Below are 12561 nucleotides of genomic sequence, written 5' to 3' on the forward strand. Positions count from 1 at the left end.
CTGCTTTCCTATGTCCCCGTGTCCTTGCATAAGCTGTTCTAGCATCTTTTTTCTCTTTCCCTCACCTGGTACCTCCTGACCACCCTTCAGGTCTCAGCTCAGACACTACTTCCTCTGGATCCCAAGCCAGGTCAGCAACCTCTTCTTTGCTCTCACAATGCCCTGTGCTTCTCTTGCCACAGCCCTTGTCTGCTTCCTCTCCCCAAAGGGTCACCTGCTCCTCTCCAGGGATCTGACACCAAGGCTGGTTCTAGATCAGGCACCAGACTCTGCCCAGTTCCCACACTCAGAGGCCCTAGATCTCCAAAGTCATCAAGCTGCAAAGACAGCAAGGCCAGGCCTGAGGCCAGTGAATCTGTGGCCAGGCTGGGATGGGAACCAAGATGCTTACCTTCCCTCCCAGGACTGCCCTGCTCCCCGAGATGTCATTGTTGAATTGAGTCAGGATTCTGGAAGGCCCGAAGGACTCTGACCAGCAGAGAGTTGGTAAGTCTCTGGCCTGCGGGGAAGGCGGCCATCAGCCCAGTCTCTTTGGAAGCCCAGAGAGCTGGCAGAGGCTATCCCAAGAGGCAGACTGGTGTGAGGGGGACTCCAGGCCAGCACATCTGATGAAAGTATCTAACAGGACTCCTTTCTCCCACAGAGCTGTGCAGCAGGAGTGTGGCCTGGATGTCACACAGGGAGGGCCTGAGGGCGGTGGTGGCAGCTGTGTGGGCCCCTGGGTTAATTATTAATACCCCCAGAGTCACATGGAAGAGAATGTGCTGAGGAGGACCTCCCCCACCTGGCCTCGGCTTCTTGGGGCCAGAATCTCTCCAGGACTCATCCGGCTCCCCACCAGGCTGGAGTCTGAAGATCAGCTCGGTCTTCCCTAAGGCCTCAGCTCTCTTATCCCACTCTGGCCCCCAAGGGACTCCCGACTCTTCCCTGAGACTTTTCTGTGGGTTCCCATCTCTGGGCCTTCGCTTTTGCTATGCCCTCTACCTGCTCCGTGCCTGGGCCCAGCTCACTTCCTCAGGGAGCTCAGTAAACACTGGCAAATTGAATCGCTCAGAAAATAAACAAAGTGTCAAATATACTGCTTGACACTTAGGAGATGTACCTCCCTAAATAGGCTAAGCAAACAAATAATCCAAAATGAGAAAAGAGAAAGGATCCATCCAGTCTTTTCTTGTGCTTCTGTTCCCCAAACTGCTCTCCATTCATTTCTTCCAAGGAGTCCTGCTCTCTCTGATCCAGGCCTCTGCCTGAAATTTAGCCTGACTTTCAATGTGTCTGAACAGTCCTATCCTAGGTGTCAAGAAGCCTTTGAGGCTCGGCACAGTAGCTCACACTTTGAATCTTCCTCCTGTCGCCTGGCACAAGTGCGATGACTTGCTCAGTGGCTGTGAATTCTGTTGGATTAGGACTGGTTGCGGGGCCTTGAAACACTGGGGGATTTTCTCCCTCTCTAAAGCTGCCTGGATAATTTGCCCAGTTCGTTTTGTCAGTCATTCTAAATTGCCCCAATGCACAGGCTCTCACTTGAGCCCTGTCTGGTCCCTTGCTGTTTCTCTAGTCTTTCTCACTGTCTCACTGTTGGTTTTCTTCAGTTCCCACAAGAGCATAGAAACTTGACAGCTTCACACTGAAGCTGAAAACCTTCTCCAAGCCTCTTCCTTGCTTGTTTCCTGGAGTCTGTCTTCCATCTCTCTTGGCTTATAAAGCCAGTGACTCATTTACTGAGCCAGGAGTCTCCGCCGGGCTTTCTTTCTTGTAGGAAATATGAAAGGAGCAGGTGACACCGTCCTTCCTGCCCACCCTCTCTTGGTCCTGGCTTTTAAACTTTAACCCCCCAGATATGTTGTATCATGAGCAGTGGTGGAATTGCTGGTTTACTCCTTGACATAGGTAGCCCTCCTTAAACCAGGGCTCTTGTATCCCCAGTGGCTCAACTTAAGGCGTTTTCAGAGTTTTTGGATCCCCAAACTCCACAAGGGCACAGAATTACCTCTGTTTCCTTGCTAAGTTTTCACATAATCACAACCTCTGGCTCCCCCTTGAAATCTAGAAAACTATAGAAATATACCTAGTGCCCTTTCAAGACGCCAACCCTTCTCATCCTTCTTAGGCACTAGAAATCATACACATGCATAATTTCTAATCTGTGATAGAAATTTTCAAATGAAAATGATAGGGTTGCTCATCAGCTGTCCCTGGCAAGAATTTTCAGACCGAACTGGTGGAATCGTACAGACATCACCCACATTCACCCAGGTGACCTGGGAGTATGTGGGTGCCTGTCTGTGTGAATTCTGAGACTCTGTGGCAGCGGGGTGGGGGGTGGGATGGGATTTTAGGAACTGTTGATGCAACTGTTTGGATGCGGGTTAAACAAAGAGTGTGTAAAACCTTAGTGGGTGTTTGAAAGCCTAGGTATGTGTTTGTGTTAAATTCCTGAGGGTCAAAGGCACCGCTTGAATAAAAAATGCTTTGCATTTTTTCACTGTTTTCATTTCAGTGAAGCAAAACAGAGGGATGGCTCATGGATAGTGAGTTAATCAGGCTTAAATGAAGTCTGAAGAACAATGCTGGAGGAGTCCAATAACTCTTATCATTATCTTCATAGTCATCGTCAACAACAGAGGGTAACAATAGTCATCATTTTTGAGGACCTAACAAGTAGCATTCTGCTGTGCATACAGACACACACACACACACACACATACAGGTATCATGGCACATACAGATCAAGGCAGTCTTAACTTCTATGGGTCCTCTATTCTGCACTTGTCTTGGAATCTTTTACCCAGGACCTGTTTTGTGGGATTCAGTGCAAAATAAAAGTGCAGAGCACCTTGCTCAGAACAATTATGAATTTCAAGATGGCGACAGCAGAGCATTAAACAACTGTGGGACCCTTTCGAGCAGGCTGTGACAAAACAGCTCTCAGGCCCATGAAGCAGCTCTTGCTTTCACCTCTGGCTACGTGCACTGCTCAAAATTTTCTCCACTAGGGAGACCTCCTCTCACAGCTGGGGGTGTAATGGAAGAGCAGTTCATTTTCAGTTTGTCTCCTTCATACCAAGATAATGTGTCCTTGAACCAAGTTTGGGGCTTCTCCCCTTCTATTAGCCATTTTCTGGATACACCACATAATGTATGGGTGTGAGATGATGTAAGAGGCATCAGGGCAACAGTGTTAGGCAACACTGGTGTTTGAACCATCTGTTTATAGATATCAGTTATACTATTTGGATCTGCCTAAGCTTGATCTGGGATATACAACATCTAAACAATGATGGATTGGATGCCTGGCCTGACCAACCTAATGATTCTGTAGGTCTGCCAGCACCCAGATCATGACAGGCAGGTCTAGCCACATGGTCACATGACCACCCACAGTCATGAACTCAGTCAATTCCAAGGTCAGCAATTACTCTTCTAATGTTGGCTGGGGCTTGCCCAAGGCTCCCTACAGCATCTTCCTCTACAATGGAATCTACCTGATTGTTTGATGGAAGTGGCAGGACTGCTCATACTGTAGCCTTGGACCTGCTGCAGAGTTAATTCCAGTTCTAAAAATCACTCAAAGGGACTTCCCTGGTGGACTAGTGGCTAAGACTCCATGCTGTCAATACAGGGGACCCAGCTTCAACCCCAGGTCAGGCAACTGGATCCCACACGCCACAACTAAGACCTGGTACGGTCAAATAAATAAATGTTTAAAAGTAAATAAATACCTAAAATTTTTTTTAATCACTCAAAATTAGCACAGAACCTGATAAATGATTGGAATACAGTGTCAAAAATGGTATATTCTTCCTTCACAATCCAAACAGGAACAGAGGCATAAAAACAGAGGAAAACCAGAAAGCAAGTAGTAAAATCCTGGAACTAAGTCAACCATATCAATAATGTGTGTAATGATTAGATGTAAATGTACTAAAACACCAATTAAAGGGCAGAGATCCTCCAGTGAACAGAAAAGACCCAACTATTAATATATGCTGTCTATAATAAGGCTCACTTTAAATATAAAGACACGAATCAGGTGAAAGTAAAGAATGGATAAAGATATGCTAAGCAGGCAGTGAGCCTAGGAAAGCTGTGGTGGTGGTAATGCTATCAGACATGGTGGACTTTAAGGGGATGAGTGTTACCCAAGCTACACAGGGAACTCCCTATGGACATAATTATAATAATCATACATGCATGTGTGTGTGTGCAGCAACAGAGCTTTGAAACATTTGAAGAAAAAAACTGACAAAAACAGGGACGAGGCTAAACTATAACAATCATTGAAGCTTTTTACACCCCACACCATCAGAGGACAGAATAGCTCTGGACTAAATAATGAGGAAACATACAGAAGAGCAGAAGAACTTTGTCAACCACCCTGACTGGAAGTGACATTTACAAGCATGAAACTCAACAGCTGCAGCAGTCACTTTCTTTTCCAGCAAACGTGCTACCTTCACCATGATAGACCATATGTTCACCCACCAAACGATATTCATAAAATCCAAAGAATGTGCCAAGTATGTCCTCTGCCCACAGTGGAAGGAAATGAAAATAAATGACAATGAGATACATGGAAAAATCTCAAATATTTGGAAGTCATACAATACACATAAAGAATCCATAGGTCAGAGACATATTAAGGGAAATTAGAAAATATTCTGAATGGAGTGATATAAAACCTAAACATATCAAAACTTATGAGATATCCTGGGGCAGTGGTTAAGGGAAATTTATGGCTTAAAACACATTGTAGGAAAAAAAAAAAAAGTGGGGAGATTCGTCCCCCAGTGTTCTCAAGGCTTCGTGGCAGCAACGCAGAGGACAGGCACCGCAGGGCAAGAGACACCTTTCTCTTGATTTCCTGCTACATGCTCCCACCCCTCACACAGCAGCCTGCAAACTCTAAAATACACAACCACTGTGTCTCTCCCTTGCTCTAAACCCTCCCACCGCTCCCCACTGCTTCAGGGCGAAACTCAAAAGGGACCTCAGCAGGCTGACCTTTCATGACTTTGCTCCTACTCACCTTTATCTCCCTTGCCTCTGGGTGCTGTTTGCCTGTGTGCTACATCTGGCTTTCTGAACTGTCCCTTGAAATCAGGAGCGTTTTTTCCCTCCTCTCCTTTTCCCCTAGAACTAGGGTTGCCAGATAAAATACAGGACTCCCAGTTAAACCTGAATTTCAAATAAATAATGAACAATTTTTCAGAATGTCCCCAATATTGCATGGGGCGCGCGTGCGCACACACACACGTATATATATACTAAAAAACGATTCGCTGTTTATATGAAATTCAAATTTAACTGGATGCTAAATTTTTATTTATTTATTTGCCAAATCTGGCGACCGTAGCCAGAACAGGTACATGGTACTCCATCTGCCCTTTCTCTGCTTCTCTGCATGGGTGACTCCTTTTCAAGAGACAGGTCTTAGCTTAGAAATAACATACCCACCCCCGCCCTCTCGCCCACCCCCCCCGCCCCACCTCGCCGCCCCTCGCCCCCTCCACCCCCTCGCCGCCCCCTCCACGCCCCTCCCCCCCACCACGACAGTTCTCCCTCCCCCTTTCTCAGGCTGAGGCTACAGTCGTCTCATTTCTGTGCCTGAGCTGTGCCCACCAGGCAAGGTAGGTGGCCTGGTATGAGGCCCACCTCATTCACTGCTAACTCCTCATCCTCTGGTACAGTGTCCAGCACTTGGTGGCCACTCAATAGGTACTTGTTGAAGGAACAAGCACTGATCTAGGACCCAGCTGTGGGGATAGCAAGCTGGCCTCTTCTGCCCCCTCCACCCCCAGTAGGGGATGCATCAATTACCTATCACTGCAAACAAACCACTCCTGACATTAGTAACTTTAAAACGCCGCAAGCATGTAGTTTGCTCATGAATCTACAAAATGAGCCGAACTCAGTGGGGACAGTTCATCATTGCGTCCTGCACCCCCTCCTCCCAACACACACACAGCTGGCGCAGGATAATCCAGGTCCACGAGGACTCCCTCACAAGGCCTTCACGTGCGCGCTCTATGCTGCTCCCCTCCACATGTGCTTCTCCATGGGGTGGCCTGGGCTTCCTTACAGCACTGCAGCTGGGTTCCAGCAGCAACATCTCAGAGGAGACACAAAAGGGCAGACGCTAGTTTTCTAAGGCCTAGATCTGGAAACTAATACAGTGTCATTTCCACCATATTCTACCGGTTAAGTAGCTGTGGAGTCCATACTCAAGGAGACGGGTCATAGACCCCCATCTCTAAATGGAACAATACTAAAGAATTTCATGACTGTGTTTTAAAGCGACCACAGGAGAGAACACTCACTACCAAGGAACTGACAGAGCCCAGCCTCAGCACCAGGCTGAGTGTGTAATGGGTCACAGGATGCTATTCTTTCCATAGGTGAGTGTGCAGCACAGAGAGATCAGTATGTTCAAGGAATCTGGGAGTGAGATAGGGCAGGAGGATGGAGGGAGGGAGCAAGGGAGTGAGAGAGATAAGGAAAGAGTCCTCCCTCGGAGGATGAAGCAGCTCACCCAATGCAGGCACTCATGAGAACGGCACCTGAAAGAACGCTGTGCAGCTGGCACCTGTCAGGGGTCCCTTGGGATGCTGTAAACAAAAAATTCCAAGTTGAATTCTTTTCTTTTTTTTTTTTTTTAAATCAGTCTATAGAAAGTTGACAGAATAGTCAAATGAACAACACATACACCTGTCACCTAGTGTCGCCAATGGTGAACATTTTACTGCATTTGCAATTTGAAAGTAAGTTACAAATAAGGTACTTCCCTACCCAGTCCTTTGGCCTGCATTCCCTCCTGCCCCACCCCCGCCCCCTCCAGCAGTGTACTCTCTGTACCAGTGGTTTCAGCCAGGGGTGATTCTGTCCCCCAGGGGATAGCTGACAAAGTCAAGTGGAGACTTTTTTGGCTGCTGGCTGTACCATGCGGCATGTGGGATGCGGGATCTTAGTCCCCCAACCAGGGATTGAACCTGTGCCCCCTGCAGTCGGAGTACAGAGTCTTAACCACTGGACCAGAGACATTTTTTGATTTATATTTTTTTTAACTAAGAAAAAAATTCATGTAACTTAAAATTCACCATTTAACCATTTTCAAGTGTTTCTCATGACAAGAGGCAGCCTTCATTCCTGTGTGCTCAGTTGTGTCTGATCTTTGTGACCCCATGAAATGTAGGCCCCTGAGGTTCCTCTGTCCATGGAATTTCCCAGGCAAGAGCACTGGAGTAGGTTGCCATTTCCTCTTCCAAAATCTTCCCAACCCAGGGGTCGAACCCAAGTCTTCTGCACAGGCAGCCAGATTGTTTACCACTGCACCACCTGGGAAATTTTATTCCTCTGCTAATCCTAAAACATCTGACTCTTCAGCTTGTTGCACCTGAACGGGTTTGGTGCTCCTGACACCTAGTGGGCAGGGACCAGAAATGCTGCTAAATTCCCAGAGGACAGAATTATTTGGCCCCAAAATGCTGAGGCTAAGAGAGCCCCTCTGCACTATCAGAGCACCACCATTACATTCATGAAAATCAGCAGCCATTCAGTCACTGGTCTCAAGAATGTCCCTTGTAGCATTTTTATTTCAGTTCAGGAGACAAGGTTTACATATTTGGTGGTGAGGTCTCTTTAGTCTCTTTTAATATAGAAGAGTATTCTCTGCCCTACACTTGGTCTTTTTGTCTGATTACTTTTTGTAGGAGTCGAAGCCAGTTTTAGCACTGGATACAGTATTCTGGATTTACCTGATTGCTTCCTCAAGATCAGATTCGTGGTAAACCATGCTGGTAAGAATACTAGTTTGATGATTACTGCATCACATCAGGGGGCTCATAAGATGAGGTTGCTATGCTATTTATGATACTGAAATTGGATGATGATGTAGCTCACAAGATAGAAAGTGCTGCCCTCCACACCCCACCCACCCAAGCAAGGTGTCCAGGCAGCCGCCCTAGTTGGCTTAACCTTTCTGAAGACCAGTGATAGCCTGGGGAGGCTGACTCTCACCCAATAGGGAATCCTCAGGCCTTCTTCCTTCTCTTCTGGACAAGGGGAAGGCCCCGAGAGCCAGCAGTTCCCCTTGCAGGCCCCAGGGAGCAGGCCCCAGCTGAGGTCCTGAGAGGCCTTAGTTCCCAGGAAGAAGAAAACTGAAGTGCAGGCATGAGCTGAGCCCCTCAAGGCTGGAGGCAGGAAGCTGAGGGTATGGCTTAGAGGAGGCCGGGGGTTGTGAAGCTGGAAACTCCAGGGCCCATAGCATTCCTGTGATAAACAACTGTGCAAAAGCTGTACTGAGGTTACTCTCTACCTTCTTCCTTTCAGAATGCAGAGTTCACATGCCGCAACTAAAGATCCCACATGCTGCAATGAAGATTAAAGATTCTGCATGCCAGAACTAAGACCTTGTGAAGCCAAGTAAATAAATAAAATGATTCATTTAAAAAAATAATCAAAAGGCACTGTGTCAACATTCAACTGAAACCAGCTCCATTTCTGGAGTGTTCAATTACATAAGCCAATACATTATGTTTATAACTGAAGACAGTTTGAACCAAGCTTTCTGTTCATTACAACTGCTGTCATCTCATTGATAGCATTTTTTTAACACTGTAAAAAAAAATCAGTGACAACCGGGAAAATACGGCTTTTCTTCACATTCATATGGATTTTAGGAAATTATTATCTTTTCTCCAGGAGAAATAAGCTACAGACAAAACTAGAAGTAGAATCACACTGTAAAATCTGCAAATCCTAGAAGTCTACAACTTGAAGATTTCCCCAGGGACAGGGAAGAAAACAAATGTCACAAGAGATGAGACAAACACACATAAGGACAACAAGCTGGGGAAACAGTTTTCAGCACTGACCCCCACACTAGGTACCCTTTTTCTCCTGGCACCCACTGCCACCACCTCCATGGGGTCATTTCTGGTCTAAGGTATGAAGAACTTTTCAAACACCACAAGCTGCTTTGAGGAGAGGTGCAACGAGAGAGGTTCAAGTATGAGTAAAAATCATGTAAAAGTCCAAAGTGTGGGAAGAACCCACAGTGAAAAGGAAACCCATATGACTGCCACCCAGACAGAAAACATTTCCAGCGCTGCGTAAGTCTTCCTAGTTTCCCTCGCTTAGTCCATAATACCCCAAGTTAACCACTATGGAGCTGTATCACCATTTATTATAGTTTATGGCTTTGAATGACTGTAAGTAGAATCATACCATACTCACTCTTCTGTGGCTGACACCTTTCATTCAACCTTATGTATGTGAGATTCCTCTGTGTTGTGTACAGCAGTTCATTCACTTTTATTGCTGTGTAGTTGTCAGATGTATGCTGCTAAGTCACTTCAGTCGTGTCCGACTCTGTGCGACCCCATAGACGGCAGCCCACCAGGGTCCCCCGTCCCTGGGATTCTCCAGGCAAGAACACTGGAGTGGGTTGCCATGTCCTTCTCCAATGCATGAAAGGGAAAAGTGAAAGTGAAGTCACTCAGTCGTGTCCGACTCTTCGCGACCCCATGGACTGCAGCCTACCAGGCTCCTCTGTCCATGGGATTTTCCAGGCCAAGAGTACTGGAGTGGGGTGCCATTGCCTTCTCCTCAGATGTATGAATACACCATTATTTTTCCATTTTCCTGTTGATGGATATTTGGATTGTTCTTTGTTTTTAATCTATTGTGAATAAAGTTGCTAAGAACACTGTATATACATATCTTCTAGTAAACATTACACTCATATCTCTTGGGCTTGTATCAAACAGTAAACTTGATAGGTGGAAGGTCAGCTGTAGTAAACACCAGTTTTCTTTTTTCATGTTCTCTGCCCAGCATTAAGTGAAGATAACCTTACGGAGGTAAGGACAGAAATGGTATGGACCAAACAGAGGCAGAATATATTAAGAAGAGGTGGCAAGAATACACAGAAGAACTATACAAAAAAGTTCTTCATGACCCAGATAACCACGATGGTGTGATCACTCACCTAAAGCCACATCCTGGAACGTGAAGTCAAGTGAGCCTTAGGAAGCATCAGTACAAACTAAGCTAGTGGAGGTGATGGAATTTCAGTTGAGCTATTTCAAATCCTAAAAGATGATGCTGTGAAAGTGCTGCACTCAATATGCCAGCAAATTTGGGAAACTCAGTGGCCACAGGCCTGGAAAAGGTCAGTTTTCATTCCAATCCCAAAGAAAGGCAATGCCAAAGAATGTTCAAACTACTGCACAATTGCACTTATCTCACATGCTAGCAAAGTAATGCTCAAAATTCACCAAGCCAAGCTTCAACAGTACGTGAACTGTGAACTTCCAGATGTCCAAGCTGGATTTAGAAAAGGCAGAGGAACCAGAGATCAAATTGCTAACATCTGTTGGATCTTGAGAAACGAAGAGAGTTCCAGAAAAACATCCATTTATGCTTTATTGACTACACCAAAGCCTTTGACTGTGTGGATCACAACAAACTGGAAAATTCTTCAAGAGATGGGAATACCAGACCACCTGACCTGCCTCCTGAGAAATCTGTATGCAGGTCAAGAAGCAACTGGACATGGTTCCAATTTGGAACTGGACATGGAACAGACTGGTTCCAAATTGGGAAACAAGTACATCAAGGCTGTATACTGTCACCCTGCTTATTTAACTTATATGCAGAGTACATCATGAGAAATGCCAGGCTGGATGAAGCACAAGCTAGAATCAATATTGCCAGGAGAAATATCAGTAACCTCAGATACGCAGATGACACCACCCTTACAGCAGAAAGCAAAGAACTAAAGAGCCTCTTGATGAAAGTCAAAGAGAGTAAAAAAGTTGGCTTAAAACTCAACATTCAAAAAACTAAGATCATGGCATCTGGTCCCATCATTTCATGGCAAATAGATGGGGAAACAATGGAAACAGTGAGAGACTATTTTTTTGGGCTCCGAAATCACTGCAGATGGTGACTGCAGTCATGAAATTAAGACACTTGCTCCCTGGAAGATAAGCTATGACCAATCTAGATAGCATATTAAAAAGCAGAGATATTACTTTGCCAACAAAGGTCCGTCTAGTCAAAGCTATGGTTTTTCCAGTAGTCATGGATGGATGTGAGAGTTGGACTGTGAAGAAAGCTGAGCACCAAAGAACTGATGCTTTTGAACTGTGGTGTTGCAGAAGACTCTTGAGAGTCCCTTGGACTGCAAGGAGATCCAATCAGTCAATCCTAAAGGAAATCAGTCCTGAATATTCATTGGAAGGACTGATGCTGAAGCTCCAATACTTTAGCCACCTGATGTGAAAAACTGACTCACTAGAAAAGACCCTGATGCTGGGCAAGATTGAAGGCAGGAGGAGAAGGGGACGACAGAGGATGAGATGGTTGGATGGCATCACCAACTCGATGGACATGAGTTTGAGCAAGCTCCAGGAGTTGGTGATGGACAGAGAAGCCTGGCTTGCTGAAGTCCATGGGGTCACAAAGAGCTGGACACGACTGAAAGACTGAACTGAACTGAACCTTACGGAGAAGAGATTACTGATATTGTGGCTTTCACAATTTTTTCTAAAGGGCGCAGGCAGAAAAGTAATTCATATGAGACCTTACAAATATTAAATCCTATTATGTCAAACAAATGCCATTAAATATGAAACAAAATATGACTCTATTTCACAATATAGTTTATGGTTAACAAATATAGAATTTTAAACTACCAATTTAGCTTAAATAAAAGGTAGAATTTCATCAATCCTGATTAAATAAACGCATGTTATCCTCTCCCTCTGAGATTTTTAAATAGAACAGTTGAGAAAATTTGGTGTTGGTAGTTACGGTTGCCCAACAGTGACACCGGGGCTTCCCAGGTGGGCCAGTGGTAAAGGACCTGCCTGCCAATGCAGGAGACACGAGAGAGGCAGGTTTGATTCCTGGTTCGGGAAGAGCCCCTGGAGGAGGGCATGGCAACCCACTCCAATATTCTTGCCTGGAAAGTTCCAAGGACAGAGCGGCCTGGTGGGCTATAGTCCATGGGGTCACAAAGAGTTGGACACCACTGAGTGCCTTCACATACACAAAAAACAGTGATTATGCTAATTCCTTTTGAATTAAGTTATTAAGATCACCACTAACCAAACTGTTATTAACTAAAAGGTTACACATACAGTGAATTCTAATGGTATCCTGTATACATCTACATGTACATAGTAGTGTTTAACATAGACAAGCAATACTGGCTAGGAGAATTAGTACCCATGCATGGCCCACTAAGCCTTCCTAGTAGCTACCTCCATGATCAGAAAACTCAACTTGTAACCTGTAATAACAGATTTGTCAAGAATTCAGTACTTGTCTCAGGAAGTTTATATTCCCACAGGTAGGGAGTAGCTTATAACAGATTTTTAAAAATTAAAGTATAGTTGATTTACAATGTTGTATTCGTTTCAGGTGTACAACATAGTGATTCAATATTTTTATATATCAGACTTCATTTAAAGTTATTATAAAATATTGGCTATAAAAAATATTGACTATATTCTCTGTGCTATATGACAGTTTTCTTATTTATCTCTTACCAGT

At 45.1% G+C, this 12561-nt stretch overlaps 1 protein-coding gene and 2 long non-coding RNA genes across 4 annotated transcripts in view; 1 reads left to right on the plus strand and 2 right to left on the minus strand.

Annotated features, from left to right (window-relative positions):
- The window catches only part of FAM65A (family with sequence similarity 65, member A), a 24943-nt gene extending 24261 nt beyond the window's left edge, over positions 1–682 (minus strand). The window contains exon 1 of the mRNA XM_010851041.1: positions 392–682. The gene's annotated coding sequence lies outside the window, so the exon portion shown is untranslated. The remainder of the gene's footprint in view (positions 1–391) is intronic.
- Positions 401–8364, plus strand: LOC104996699. The gene is made up of 3 exons (XR_826236.1): positions 401–486; positions 7710–7796; positions 8329–8364. It is a non-coding gene; the product is annotated as an uncharacterized LOC104996699 (long non-coding RNA).
- LOC104996698 overlaps positions 5575–12561 on the minus strand; it is a 16522-nt gene continuing 9535 nt past the window's right edge. The window contains exons 4-5 of one of the 2 annotated variants that reach the window (XR_826235.1): positions 6533–6608; positions 5575–6112 (exon numbers count right to left, since the gene is read on the minus strand). This is a non-coding gene — a long non-coding RNA (uncharacterized LOC104996698). Of the gene's footprint in view, positions 6609–12561 lie in introns of both variants that reach the window. The other variant, XR_826234.1, reaches the window with a different exon arrangement.

The sequence above is a fragment of the Bison bison genome, unplaced genomic scaffold (genome assembly GCF_000754665.1).
Source record: "Bison bison bison isolate TAMUID 2011002044 unplaced genomic scaffold, Bison_UMD1.0 scf7180017864297, whole genome shotgun sequence".
Lineage (NCBI taxonomy): Eukaryota > Metazoa > Chordata > Mammalia > Artiodactyla > Bovidae > Bison > Bison bison.